At 43.3% G+C, this 15,771-nt stretch overlaps 1 long non-coding RNA gene across 6 annotated transcripts in view; it reads right to left on the bottom strand.

Annotated features, from left to right (window-relative positions):
- LOC102161179 (uncharacterized) overlaps positions 1 to 15,771 on the bottom strand; it is a 708,589-nt gene that overhangs the window by 612,095 nt on the left and 80,723 nt on the right. The window lies entirely within an intron of this gene.

Genomic DNA, 15,771 nt, shown 5'->3' with positions numbered 1-15,771 from the left:
AGAAGGGGAGAAAAACATACTAAAGGCATCAAAGACAAACTCCATCCTCCTTCACAATTTTGCCAAGAGTTGGCCATGGTAAAGTTATAGATTGTGTGAATGATAAGAAGATGGATACATAAATTGTACTATATCCACAGAGGACAATAATACCCAGCAGTAAAAATTAACTACAGCTACGTGCTACACAGATAAATCTTGGAACATGAGTGGTTTTAAAAAAGAAGAGGGGGGTGGGGGAGCCCAGTCTTCTTTTTTTTTTTTTTTTTGAGGACTATGTGGAATGTAGAGGGAAAGCTAGGAGGAAAGAGCATAAGCAGAGAGAATACATTATCAATGTTCCATTTACTAGGTTGAGTGGTGGACCTATAGGTATCCATTATATTACAGGAATTAATAACATCCATGAATGGATTAGTAATGAGATTGTGGCATGAAACAAGGATTATAGTTAATCCAATTCTGTGCACTGAGGTCCATTCAGAAGGATAAAGGAGACATTGTAGCAACTTTGTAAAGAAAGCCAGACTAAGGGTCATAAAAGCTACTGTCTACAGGCTCCTTGGACCAACATCAGGAATCCACCTCACCACAAGAATTCCATAAGGACAGAAAGCAATGTGCACGTGAGATATTGCAGAAAGGGCAACGCATGAAGTTCGACTGGTTTGAAAAAACTCTAGAGGCCAAAAAGGCTTCAGCCATTTTGACGAATCAATTCATGCTACTCATATTTTCTTGGAATACCCTTAGGAGGACTTTAGTTCTAAAATTGCTGGAGTAAATAAAAGAAATTTTACATGACTCATTCTAAAAGAACAAGAGAATCATGTTTAACAGATTGACAGTATTCATAGGTTAATCAGCAAATCTGTTGGTGCTGTTAGGAAACTGAAAACATTTTAATTCAGACTGCCGTTGCGCAAGCTATAGGTACAAGTGAGGTTCACTCAGTAAGAGGGAGATGTCTCGGAGTCTGCGAGGGACTGAGGTCCGGAGAGCCCCAACAGTCAAGCAGAACGTAAGATGTGTCCTGGATCACTAGGATGCTTTCTCATCAAACCTATGACTTTGAAATTATTCAGGATGTGAAACTGATCAAAGAAAGGAGTTAAAAGAAAAGGACTATTAGGCCGATTTGAAACTGCTTTAAAAAGATCATCTAATCATGTTTGTCCCCTAACTAACATTTTAAATATGGTACCACAGCTGTAAGGAGAGTTTAGAAAATCCCCCTTAATTATTTAGGTTGTTATCTATTGAACTGAATCTTAAAGAGTCAGACAAAAGAATAGGTAACTGGCAGGGGTACTGAAAACACTTCTGTACAGATACCTAAAGACTGAGAGATGGAGTTCCCATCGTGGCTCAGTGGTTAACGAATCCAACTAGGAATCATGAGGTTGTGGGTTTGATCCCTGGCCTTGCTCAGTGGGTTAAGGATCCTGCGTTTCTGTGAGCTGTGGTGTCAGTCAAAGATATGGCTTGGATCCTGAGTTGCTGTGGCTGTGGCGTAAGCCAGTGGCAACAGCTCCGATTAGACCCCTAGCCTGGGAACCTCCATATGCCACGGGTGCGGCCCTAGGAAAGACAAAAAAAAAAAAAAAAAAACCTGAGAGATGGCTTTCAGAATGATTGCATCTTTTTTTTAAATTTTATTGAGATATAACTGGCATACAGCACTGTATAAGTTTAAGGTGCACAGCACAGCGATCTGACTTACATACATCATGAAATTATTTCCACAATAAGTTTAGTAAACATCTATCATCTCACAGAGCTAGGGAGATGCACAGCTAAGAAGAAAGCTGGATCTACCTGACCCCAAAGCCCAGGCCCTCCGTTTATCAGGCCAACAGGCATCAGAGAAGAAGCAGCCCCCCCAACAGAAGCTTCTCAGGGCATGGACCACCACAGTGGGGAAGAGGAGCCCACGCGGTAGTCATTAGGTTGACTCGTCCTGGGTTCCCTGCTTTTGCTGTGGCCCTGCCTTCAGCTGAGCTGGCGCCCTTGTCCAAGTCCTCCACTTTGCCTCAGAACTCTTGCCTTCTGCTCAAGAAAGAGCGGCAACTCGACTCCCTGTGGGAGAAGAGAAGGACTGTATCAGGAGAGTTCTAATGGCTTCAGAGAAAGATTTTCAACCAATCCTGGTTTTGTCTCCACCTGCACCTCCAAGAAGTTGCTGGAAACTCCAACTGCTAATACTTCCTTGGGTCCGTGGCTCAACTCAGCCTGTGCCTGGGTTTCTCCCTTGGCCAGCTCACGTCTGCAAAATCAGTGACCACTAGCCATCTGACATAGAGCCTTCAAAATGTGGTTGTCTGTAGCTTGTACCCTCTGCTGCCCTCACTGTCCTGTGAGTTTGGGCCTTTCCTCTGCCTTTATCATCATTTTAATGCAATTTTCAGAGGAAGTGGCTATAAACACATTTGTTCCATCTGCTATGCTTAACTGGCTCTTCTGAAGCAAAAATATGTCCATGGACAAGCAAAATGTGTGCCTAAGCCCTTATGTCATCGAAGAGTTTTATGCAGAGTATACTTGCAACGTGCAAAACCTTGGGGCCCACCAGCTCTAACAGTAAACAGGTGAGCTGTGTCCTCATTGCCAACATTTATTTCCGATGTGACCTCCTACAATTATTTAGTCTCTTTTCAAGCTCAGAGAACGAAACGTGGGAAAAGTCAGCCTAGCTATCCTCAATTGTTCGTGTCTCCAGTCACAAGGTCATCATTTAAGCAGGAGTTAGACCATTTGTCACAAAGCTTAGCCAGTGTTATTTTAAGACTAGGAAATGGTGCAGCCTACTAACCTGTACCATTGCCAGAGCTCTGGACACTTTATAACGTCTTAATTTTAAAACTGTAAAATAGAGGAAAAATATATCCCCTGTAAAGGAGATCAACGTGATTTCTTGCCCTAGTCTTTAACACCACAACTAAGCTAACCAATCCAGTAGTCTGTGCTATGTTTCTGCAGCCCAGAGGGAGTGCTGAGCTGATTTCTGACTCTCTGGATGAGCAGCTGCCTCATTTGACCCAGCTCCCTGGTATGGACACTAAGATGACTGGGCAAGAAAACACTGGGTCAGCAGATAACCACAAAGTCCTGTCAGTTCGCTCATGCCCACCAGAAAAGGAAACCTGTAAGGAAAGCAATTTCATCAGACACCACCTTTGTTGCTCATTCCCATGTGGGAAGCCTTTGGAGAACCTTGTCCTAAGAGCTAATTTGTCCACTCACCAATCCTTCCTTCACTTGCAACTGTCAGGCCCACATCATCAGATTTTCCAAAGAAAATTTCTATAAATTACAATAAAGAATAGGAACAAAATATGAAGATGTTCCACCAATTGTTAACCTGCTCTCTTATAACAGATCTTACTCACGCTTGCTGCTTTGTAACATTTTCACTGGAGAACAGAGAAAGCCCACTTCTCAGAGTCCCAGAGGTGAAAGGAAAAGTCACAAATGGATTTCAACACTGGCAACCATCTCAGATATAAAAAAGAAGTGAGTAAAGATGCTCCACATCATATGCCACGAGGGAAATACAAGGTAAAGTGACCAGGACGTACCGCCACACATCTGTCAGAAGAGCAAAAATCCAATACACTGACAACACCAAATGCTGGTAAGGATGTAGAACAACAGGAATGCCCCTTCATTGCTGGTGGGAATGCCAAGTGCACAGCCACCTTGGAGGACAGCTCAACAGTTTCTTACAAAGCTAAACATACTATTGCCATGTGATCCGGCAATTCTACCCCTTGGTATGTACCTAAATGAAGTTAAAACTTATGCCTACACTGAAAGACTTAAATATACGACAGGACACCATCAAACTCCTAGAAGAAAACATAGGCAAAACACTCTCTGACATCAACATCATGAATATTTTCTCAGGTCAGTCTCCCAAAGCAAGAGAAACTAGAGCAAAAATAAACCCATGGGACCTCATCAAACTGAAAAGCTTTTGCACAGCAAAGGAAACCAAAAAGAAAACAAAAAGACAACTTACAGAATGGGAGAAAATAGTTTCAAATGATGCAACGGACAAGGGCTTAATCTCTAGAATATATAAACAACTTATACAACCCAACAGCAAAAAAAACCGATCAATCAATGGAAAAATGGGCAAAAGACCTGAATAGACATTTCTCCAAAGAAGATATACAGATGGCCAGCAAACACATGAGAAAATGCTCAACATCGCTGATTATAAGAGAAATGCAAATCAAAACTACCATGAGATACCACCTCACACCAGTCAGAATGGCCATCATTAATAAATCCACAAATAACAAGTGCTGGAGGGGCTGTGGAGAAAAGGGAACCCTCCTGCACTGCTGGTGGGAATGTCAACTGGTACAGCCACTATGGAGAACAGTTTGGAGATACCTTAGAAATCTATACATACAACTTCCATATGACCCCGCAATCCCACTCTTGGGCATCTATCCAGACAAAACTCTACTTAAAAGAGACACGTGCACCCGCATGTTCATTGCAGCACTATTCACAATAGCCAAGACATGGAAACAATCTAAATGTCCATCGACAGATGATTGGATTCGGAAGAGGTGGTATATATACACAATGGAATATTACTCAGCCATAAAAAAGAATGACATAATGCCATTTGCAGCAACATGGATGGAACTACAGAATCTCATCCTGAGCGAAATGAGCCAGAAAGACAAAGACAAATACCATATGATATCACTTATAACTGGAATCTAATATCCAGCACAAATAAACATCTCCTCAGAAAAGAAAATCATGGACTTGGAGAAGAGACTTGTGGCTTCCTGATGGGAGGGGGAGGGAGTGGGAGGGATCAGGAGCTTGGGCTTATCAGACACAACTTAGAATAGATTTACAAGGAGATCCTGCTGAATAGCATTGAGAACTATGTCTAGATACTCATGTTGCAACAGAACAAAGGGTGGGGGAAATAATGTAATTGTAATGTATACATGTAAGGATAACCTGACCCCCTTGCTGTACAGTGGGAAAATTAAAAAAAAAAAAAAAAAGAAAAAAAAAAAGAATGGCAATGGCAAAAAACAAAAACAAAAAAAAAAACTTATGCCTACACCAAACCCTGCAACTGCTCTAAATAGTAAAGTCTTTTTTTTTAGGTGAATTCATATCACACTGAAGTGACCAGTTTCCATCCACAGAACTTGGCTAAGCTCGGTCTCCTTATTCCTCAATCCTGAAAAGAAAGGGAGAAAGGATGGAAGGAAAGAAGGAAGGGAATGAGGGAAGGCAGGAGAAACCTCACCAACAGAGGGCTGAGGAACCAGGATGAGTGGCAACTAATTATTACTACACTAGTTATCTGCTGCTGACCAACAAATGAACACAAACCCAGTGGCTTCAAACAACACGCATTTACTATATCACAGATTCTCTATGTCAGGACTACACCAAAGGGTAGCTGGTTCCTCTGCTCAGGGTCTCACAAGGTTGCAAACAAGATGTCAATGGGGCTACATTTCAGCAGAGCCTCGACTATGGAAAGATTTACTTCCAGGTGCCCCTGGTTTGCTGGCAGAATTGCCTCCTTGCAGCTGCAGAACTAATGGGAACTTGCTTCTTCAAAGTGAGGAGGGAGAGTCTCTGACCTCAAGGAGGGTCCCAGACCCTTCTTCGGGGGCTTTTGCCTGCTTAAGTCAGGCCCACCCAGAATCATTCTTTTATTAATTCAAAATCAACTGATTTGGGACCTTAATTAAAAACTGGCTCATCTTTACCAATATAACATAACAGGAGTGACAGCTCATCTTCTTTGCCACTTTATGGGCCAGAGGCAAGTCACAGTTTCCATGAACACTCAAGGACAGGGGATTATGCAAAGATGTGACTCAGTGGAAGTCACCTTATGGTATGTTCACCACAATTACCCCATATTTTCTTAAGCAGAAAATAAAGGGAGCTGTTGTGAAGGATTTTTGACTGATGTCAGCCTCTTGGGTTTCTGAATCATTTCCTGATTAAACTATAAAAAGAACAGATTAATTATTTGAGGGCATGGCTTGGAGCTCCCTTGCAGTGTAGTGGGCTTAGAATCCAATGTTGTCACTGTAGTGGCTCAGGTCACTGCTGTGGTGCAGGTTCCAGCCCTGGCCTGGGAATTTCCACATGCCACAGGTAAGGCAAAAACAAAAAACTGGGGCCCTGGCTAGGAGAGGGGAGGCTCTCCTAGTCTTTGGCCAAGAACTGCCTTCATGTACGTTCACTTGAAAAGAGGTGAAAAATGCAATGAACACTCCAGCTAACTTTTGATCATCAGTCACACAATCCAATGAAAAAAGACTAGACAACATATTTATGAGATGAGTAGGGGCAATACTTTTAAATGAGTCACGCACTTACCATCTTTCCAAGCACATACCCCTAGCCTGCCCCACTTGAAGCACGGGTCTGCGTGGAGGATGGTTAGGATCTGGTACCACAAGAATGCCCAGAGAAAGACTTTGGCTTTTGACATGCACTAGGGATTTCTGCGCAAGCAATCAACCTTAAAGAATAGGGTACTCGCGAGAGTGGCCCAAGAAATGGCAAAAAGACAAAAAAAAAAAAAAAAAAAAAAAAAAAAAAACAGGCTACTGTCTTAGGAAAGGACCGTCTGTATTCCTTAAGGTTCCCTGCTGGGCATCAGGGAGAGTGTGGCAGTTTGCAGTTTTAGCAAAGAGGCCCTGAGTGGAGAGAGAATGGGCCATCTTGGAGCCTGAAATGTGGGAAGAGATGGCCCAGAGCAGGCTGGAAGGAGGATGCAGCTGACAGCATCCCAAGTCAGGGAGTCAAGCCAGCCAGGTGAAGCTGCCCCGCCACCAACATCACTGAGAACACCAAGGGCAAGCTGCTGCCAGGTGTGGCAGGGCCACTGCCCTCATGACAGAGGAAGCAAAGATACTGGTTCCCAAGACCCTGACTCTCTCCAGCTGCTCTGGGTCAGAATAAGCCATGTTTCCATCCACATACCTGGTCATTATCTTAAAAAAAGAAAAAGAAAAAAGGGAGGCTTGGAAAGGTCCACATGGAAAGAATGCTCCCATTTATATAAACAATATGCCCATAAAACAATACTATATATTTTTCTATCAGCATAACTCTATACATGTAAGGTTACAGAAACTCAGGAGGAAAGGGGCTGGGCCTGAGAACAGGATGAGGATGCAACTGTACCAAATGGGAATTTCAGAAGTATGTATGTAATCAAAGCTTATCGTACAAAAAGAATCATTTGGGATTTTTTTTTTTTTTTTAAATACACATTCTCCAGCCCTACCCTCGTCCTTCTGAATCAGGCTCTGGGGTTGGGGAACCGGGTTTCTGCGTTTTTAAAAGGCATCTCGGATGATTCTGATGCAGGGAAAGACCAACACCCAGTGCAACCTGTGTTTCAGAACTGCTTCGCAAGACTTGTTTGTTCCAGCATTGATTAACTAAACGTTGTCGATAACAGGCATGAAGTTTGAGTCACATCTGAATGGTCTTAAGATCTGCCAAAGCAGAAAAACACCTGCTTCCAACTCCAACAGGAGAACTTTCCCCACAAGAGCATGAACTCCTTCCCTCACTCTGCACTGCCAGAGCCTGGAACAGGACCTGCCACGCCGAAGGCCCTCGATCAATGCACAATGAAGGACTGGATGAGTGACGAGCCTACAAACACGTCCACATCCCGAACGACAAGCCCAACAGCCAAATGGAACAGGGGATCCAGCATGTCATCAAAATTTTAAGTTCATTTCATTCCCTTTTTTCTCAGCTCAAATACAAAATGAAACAGCTTCTCCTTCTAAAGCAGCTGGGCCTCAGGAGGGGCCTCCCTTCTCTCCAGCGCTCGCCTGGCGTTCTGCCACACACACCACAAAGAAACATAAACCGGACTCCGAAAATCCTTGCAAAGCCGCACTTTTACTGATGACTCTAAAGGAGTCCCCAAAGGGGGCCTCGCATGACATGCAAGGAGCAAATTTCCCCCAAATCCCTTTCCCCACTTCTCCCTGAGATGTCTTTACCCTGCGGAGCAGCTCCCTCCCACCAACCTGGGGTCCCTCTGCCAGAGGCCCCGCTCCACCAACACCCACCACTTCTACCACCTCCCCACCCCGGCCTGACTGGCCTCCCACCTCTTCAGGTCTTCCTGGGCCTTTTTACTCTTCAGAGAGCATGAACTTCGAAGTCTTGTAAATTACAGTATTAAATTCACACTCCTCATGCAACTGACGCCCGCAGCTCCCTTCGCCCATTTCCCAGATCAGCTGGACAGAGGTCCAGGAATGGGGCGTTAAAAACGAAAAAAAACTTCCCAAAGACAAGCGAGGTACCAGGGCTATGAATTTTTTTCTAATTAGTAGTTTTTCCCTGTGATGGGTTAACACAAGAGGAAGAGTCCACTGGCCCCTGGGGGAGGTTCACACCACTTTCCCCTGCTCTGCAGCCCACCTGGTCTCTATTTCAACGCAAATGTTGTTATTCTGCCCTTGCTATTATGTTGTCTGCTAATGCTGCCAGTCTGTTTAGTGTGTGTGTGTGTGTGTCTGTGTATGTGTGTGTACACACGCGCCTGCCCCCAGGGGGATTCCAAGATTCCCAAGGGCAGACACTTTGCCTTTCTGCGTCTTTTAGGTTCCTTCCACAGCCGGTCTCCACATATTAGGTGCTGGATAAATATTTGCTAATTTCCTAAAGGGCTTCAGGTAACACTTCTGCCTTTCTTTTCCAGAAAGAGTATGCCTGGGGAGTAAAAAGGCAACCAAGTCATCTCAGAATACAAAGGACAACTGTGTATGTAAATATATGATAGGAATAGTCATTCAAACATGAAATTGATCCTGGAGGACTCATAAAATAAACTGTAGGCGATCTGCACGTCTCCTGTGGATTACCAGCCAATTAATTCTACTGACACTGTACAAGGAACGGTTTATATTAAAGTAGGTTTTGAAAGTAGGCGATGGTAAGTCACTGCCCATTATCTACTTTCTCCTAGCGTGAGAAGTGTGTCTGGCTACTGGGCCAGATTTGTCTCCACGGCTATGCCCTGTTGTAGGTGGATAAACCCCAGCTGGAAGGGATTACGCCTGAGGAGCCCAGATTCGGAAAATGTCTTTTCCCTATAGCCCCCCAAGAATACCTGAGAAAGATCTACCCGAGGGGAGGAGGAGGTCGGGATGGCATAAGGGAGATCTTAGCGGGGGGTTCAGGCTCATTAGTACCGAATGGTGCAAAATAGTCAAATGCAAGAAAGTAGGTCAGCGGAAAAGAAAAGATAGACTCTCCGAGAAAATCATACGTGCTCTTCCACCCTGATGCAAAGCTATTCCTGGGAGTCACAGCAAACGCTGTCGTTGTTTCACATACTGTCGGAAATGCAAAGGGGCAGCAAACAGCTGTGCAGGCCAGCAAGAGTGGCCGGGACTCTGCAGCCCTCTGAGGGGTGTCAAGTGCAGTTCACACCGAGCAAAATTAATGCTGCAAACGAGAGACAAAGTTCACTTATGAGCAACTCTCTAATGGGCAATTGCCTTTTCTCTTTTCTCTCATTTCTTTTCCCTTCCCGCCCCCCACCCCCCCAATGTTAAGGTGTAGTAGGCAGTAAAGGATATGAAGGAGACTGCAGTTTTATTTAGTCTGGCAAAGAAGGCAGCTTTTATGCATTTTCTGAGGTGTATATAATTACAGGTGCAGTTAATGTGCTTAAGAGCTTAGGGGAAGCAATTGTATATGAAAGATAACTTCCTAACAGACAGCTTTATTACAGCCGGCTCGGCCACCTCTCAGCTCCAGAATTACACACACTTCCCCTTGCTTCCATCCCTCTTGGCCTCGAGGTGGTCAGCTCTGTAAGGATGCTGGAGCCTGGGGAAATCCGTGGCTGGGAGGGCAGCTAGGCCCTGAGACTTAATACAGGTCCTCAAATCTCATGGATGAAGGAAGCCTTTGGGGGAGGCTATGCCCGAAGACCCTAATAACTAACCCTTTACTGAAAACTGACTTGGAGCTACCACACACAATTTCAAGAACACAGACAAGAAGCTCCATTCGAGCTCTTTCTGAATGAAGATGAGATTGTAGTAGTGGCATCAACAGACAAGCCCGCTGAACTGGGTGCCGGTCAGAGACCTGCTATTGCCTGCTGAACTCCCCTCCACCCAGGCAAGCCGGGCACAGAACTGTCTGCGTCTCCCCATTGTCCCTTCCCTGTCAGGCTAGGCTGCTAAGTGAGGAGCGTTTCCTCTAGCAAGGGCCACTGGACCAGAATCGGGGAAGGGAATCAAGGATCTCTCTAAGGAAAACACAGCGATCTTTCCCGGGGCAGAGATGGAGATCAAGTCAAACACAAGGAAGAATGAGAAGGAAATGAAGAGCCAGAGAGGGGAAACACAGGGGAGTGCAAGCAGCCTGCAATGCCAGCTCCTCTCCCTCCATCTCTCTCTTTTTCTTCCCCTCTTTCCCTGTCTCCGTGGATATGTCTAGCTCCCTCTCTCTCACAGACACACACACATGCTCACTCAGTCATGTGCCCAAGCAGCCACATAACTAGGACGAAAGACACGTGCATACAAAGAATGGTACAGACATAATAAAGATACACAGGGAAAGCTTCAACTTGAACTTCTGCCCTTTAAAGGCTGATCAGACTACCATTCTTAAAAAAAAAAAAAAAAAAAAAAAAAAAAGGTTAATAGCAGTTGGATTTCTGTGACTCTAAGCACAATTAATGGTATCATCTCTTGGTACTATATGTTCCGGCTGAACTGGAACTAAGAATGCCCTGTTCTTCCGCAAGTCGTCGGTGATCCCAGAGAAGCAATGGCCCACAGCCTAGACTACATGTGACACTTTATAGCCTGTATTTTCCAGGGTCTTCCTTACAATTATCCTCTTTAATTTTCTGCAGAAGCACACAGTCTAATCCATGACTTTTTTCTCAGCCTTTTACCTTGTTCCTCATTTAACTAAAGCCCATTAACATAGCTTATTTGTACGCCTGCCCTCAAAAAATGCCTGTCCTTGGAGTTCCTGTTGTGGCTCAGTGGTAACAAATCTGACTAGTATCCGTGAAGATTTGGGCTCGATTCTGGCCTCACTCAGTGGGTTAAGGATCCCGCGTTGCCTTGAGCTGTGGTATAGGTCCCAGACACAGCTCAGATCTGGTGTTGCTGTGGCTGTGGTGTAGGCTGTCATCTGCACCTCTAATTCTACCCCTAGCCTGGGAACTTTCAAATGCCATGGGTGTGGCCCTAAAAAGAAGGGGAAAAAAAAAGAATTGACTTCTTTACCTCAAGACTTATCAGTGAGTTTTGTATGGTGGTATGCTTAAGCTCACCCAAAAGAGGTATTAAATGAAGGATTTTCCAAATTTATTTACCCATGGTATCTTCTTTGGTAAGCTATCTTGAGGAACCAGAATACTAAGGAACACACTTTGGGAAAGTGTCAAAGGGAAGTCATACACTATCGCAAAATAACTGACAACTTTTAAATATATTTGTATTATGTTATATATACAAGTTTTAGGTCATATACTGGCAACACATCTTGATTATGAGTTACTGAAATCACTATTTTGTCATAACATCTCTATATTATTACTCCAGTCATAGAGAATAGTAATAGTACCAAGGCACATTCTAAGATTATACATAAGTAATTGGGGGGCTTCACTTCTCATAGCACAGTAATTTGTACAGAGTTGACTGACAATATGATTTTGCACTTTATTTACCAAATGTTTCTCTCTAGCCTAAATGATATTACAACACAAAAGTTCGGTGCTGACACATAGGAAACAATAGTTATAATTCCATTTCTAGCTATAAGATGGAAGGAACAATCTGAAAACCCTCCACTTAAAAAAAAAATGCTTTCATAGGCAGATGGAGTTTAGCAAGTATTCTTAAAGAAGGGTAGCTGAACTTAGAATAAAGTAGAGGAACTACACAAGGGATAGAAATGAACTGGAAATTAGAAATCAGAAAGTCAAAGTCATCTGTGTCAGAGCAGGAGTTGTTCAAACCAAACCAAGAGGCTTTGTTTATAATGTTTCACAGGCATGAACAATGAGATCTTAGCCTCCAACAAGACTGAAAGAACTGAAACCCCTCAATGAAGCCAGGACTTTCAAATGACTACATTCTCAATGAAAGGATAATTGGGGTCAGGGGAAAATTCATCCATTGGCCCAGAGAAACACCAAGGAAGCTTATAATTATTGACCTGAGTTTTGACTAAAAAAAAAAAAAAAAAAAAAAAAGACTATCCTGAGAATCTGCAACAATGCACCAGCTCTTGCTCCACTCTTTCACTTAAATTTATAGGCTTATGTGGTCCAGAAACCTTCATGCTAAAACATCAAGATGAAAATGTTTCTGAAATGCTAATATCTTTAATGTGCCTGGTAAAAAGCAACCTCAAAACTACTCTGAAGGAGCGGATCCCAAGCTCAAGCCATAGAGAAATTCACAGATAACCCCAACAAAGATATGCACATAATCTAGAATTTAAAGATACATAATGACTAAATCCGCTATGGAGAGGAAAGGTCAACAAACACACAAAAAAATGCATAATGAATCCCCAAGAACTTTAGATGGCAGAATCAGATGGAGATTTTATGAATGAGTATATTTAAAATCATTGGTCATAGGAGTTTCCTGGTGGCTCAGTGGATTAAGGATCCAGCATTGTCACTGCTGTGGCTTTGGTTACTACCGTGGCAAGGGTTCAATTTCTGGCCCAGGAACTTTTTGCATGTTTCAAAAGTAATTAAGGAACAGTAATTAAGCTGACAACAGACTTCATAACTGCAACAGAACCCAGAAGACAACGCGATAAGTTTTCAAAGTGCTAGGAGAAAAAAAATGTCATCTTAGAATTCTAAACCCAACCAAACTATAACTGAAGAATGGGGACAAATAAGGGCATTTTCAGACAAACTAAGATAGACACTTTTTTTATTAACAAAACTTCACTTACAAAAACACAGAGTCCCCGTCATGGCTCAGTGGTTAACAAATCTGACTAGGAACCATGAGGTTTCAGGTTCAATCCCTGGCCTCGCTCAGTAGGTTAAGGATCTGGCATTGCCATGAGCTGTGGTGTAGGTCACAGATGTGGCTCATATCCTGTGTTGCTGTGGCTGTGGCGTAGGCCAGCAGCAACAGCTCCAATTAGATCCCTAGCCTAGGAACCTCCATATGCCATGGGTGCAGCCCTAGAAAAAGCAAAAACAACAACAACAACAAAAAACTAAGGTACTACTTCAGCAAGGAAAGAAACTGAATATAGAAGAAAAGACTGAAATGCAAAAATTGGGCAAAGAAATTAGTAAATACATGAGTATTTCTTTTTTTTTTTTTTTGTCTTTTTGCCATTTCTTGGGCCGCTTCCGCGGCATATGGAGGTTCCCAGGCTAGGGGTCTAATCGGAGCTGTAGCTGCCAGCCTATGCCAGAGCCACAGCAACTCAGGATCCGAGCCGCGTCTGCAACCTACAGCACAGCTCACGGCAACGCCGGATCGTTAACCCACTGAGCAAGGGCAGGGATCAAACCCGCAACCTCATGGTTCCTAGTCGGATTCATTAACCACTTCGCCACGACGGGAACTCCAACATGAGTATTTCTAAAGAAACTATGACTAGGATAATCAGTGACACTGATAGTAATGCCACAGAGGGATGAAAATAAGGGAAAACTAAGTTACTGTACATAAATATCATGAAAGATGAGAGGGGTAATTGAAGTTAAAACAGTCTAAAGTATTTATTAGGTATTAAGTTATTAGTCAAAAAGTATTTAAATATAATACTTAACATGAATACAAAGTATCAGGTTACATTTTAAACCAGTAAGGTAACCAGAAAAAGAATAGAAATAAGATGTCTAGCTTCCAAAGAAACTGAGGTGTAGGGAGGAAGAAAATAAAGAAAACTAACCAATAGAGTGAAAGGAAGGAAAGCTAAAGCAAAGAAAAATAAAAAGGCAAGTTAAAAAAAAAAGTAAATCTTTAATCACAATAGATGGAGATCTACCAAGTAAAAGAAAGTGTCTCAGACTACTTTTTAAAAGTCAAAATCTAGTTATGCTTTTATTAGAAATATGCCTAGAACATAATATTACAGAAAGGTTAGAGATACAGGAATAGAGAAAAGGTATACCAGAAAAATACAAACCAAAGGAAAGCTGTACAGCTACATCAAATGAGACAAACTTTAAATCAAAAGGCATTAGCAGGGGAAAAGATGGTCACTATAGAGTGATAAAGGAAAAACTCACAGGGAAGATGTTATAATGATAAACTATATTTAATAACATGGCTTCAAAATACATAGAATTATTAACATTATAATGATAAACAAATCATTTTACAAGCATTGTGGGAGCTCACATGTCGCTAAACGTTTGGTTGAACAGAATAAGAAATGACAGGGCGGGAGTTTCCGTCGTGGCGCAGTGGTTAATGAATCCGACTAGGAACCATGAGGTTGCGGGTTCGGTCCCTGCCCTTGCTCAGTGGGTTAACGATCCGGTGTTGCTGTGAGCTGTGGTGTAGGTTGCAGACGCGGCTCAGATCCCGCGTTGCTGTGGCTCTGGCGTAGGCCGGTGGCTACAGCTCCGATTCGACCCCTGGCCTGGGAACCTCCATATGCCGCGGGAGCGGCCCAAGAAATAGCAACAACAACAACAACAAAAGACAAAAAAAAAAAAAAAAAAAAAAAAAGAAATGACAGGGTGTACAGGATCTTTGCAGAAGGGTGGCCAAGAAAGATAACAATACAATTACCAGGGAAAATAGATGTATATAAGGTTTAGGTGAGGTCATGAGGGTGGTGCCCATGACGCGGAGACTAGTGTCCCCCAGGAAGAGAACAGAGCCTTTTCTCTCTCTGCCACGTGTGAACAGAACAAGAAGGCAGCTGTCTGTAAACCAGGAAGAGAGCTCTTCCCAGACACCAAATCAGCCGGCACCTTGACTGTGGACTTCCCAGTCTCCAGCACTTCGAGAAATAAATGTTGGTTGTTTAGGTACTCAGTCTATGCCATCTATGAGAGCAGCCGGAGCTAAGACAGCAATATATCTAAGACATAAATGCACTGGGATTTTGAGGTTCTCTTCTGGCTCTAAACAGCACGTGTCACAGACTTTTATTAGAAGAATCGTGTTCTGCTCAGGATACCCATTTAGAGACAAGGAAGGAATGAGAACACTGGGGAGCTACAGTAAAGGAACAAAGGATACTTGGAAGTTTTAGAAAATGACAACTTAAATTTCATTTTAGTTGGCTATGAGCTTATGTAGGTTCTAACTAAAGGGGCTAGGATGAACATCCATTTACACTTTAGATAGAGATAACAGGCTATGTTAAGAGTATTCTCAAGAGTGATTCTCACTGAAATAAGCTCGGGTCAAAGAGAAAGAATTTAAAGTAAGGCTACAGAAGCCAAGAGACCTTGTACAGTCGGATTCACGGTATCCTTGGGAACCCGGCCACGTTCTCCCCCTCTCAGGGGCCACACAGCTCTCATCCGCTCCCAATCTGCATGCCTGCTCCCTTCTCCTCTCCCTGAAGACCACTTCCTACATGTGTCCATCAGCCTGCCAGGGCCCCAGGACAGCCACTCCAGACACTAAGTCTACATGGCCTGCACACTGGCGGCAGTCCCTCTCATTTTCATAATTTCAAATTACAGGAAAGAGCCAAGCTATCCATGACATAAGTCCCGAGACAGCATGGAGCCAAGAGCCT

This window comes from Sus scrofa, chromosome 1, assembly GCF_054392235.1.
Source record: "Sus scrofa isolate SSC_HxYL_T2T_F1_AM1 chromosome 1, Sscrofa_HxYL_maternal_Yorkshire_Landrace_v2.0, whole genome shotgun sequence".
Taxonomy (NCBI): Eukaryota; Metazoa; Chordata; class Mammalia; order Artiodactyla; family Suidae; genus Sus; species Sus scrofa.
This window is presented reverse-complemented; position numbering and strand designations above follow the sequence as displayed.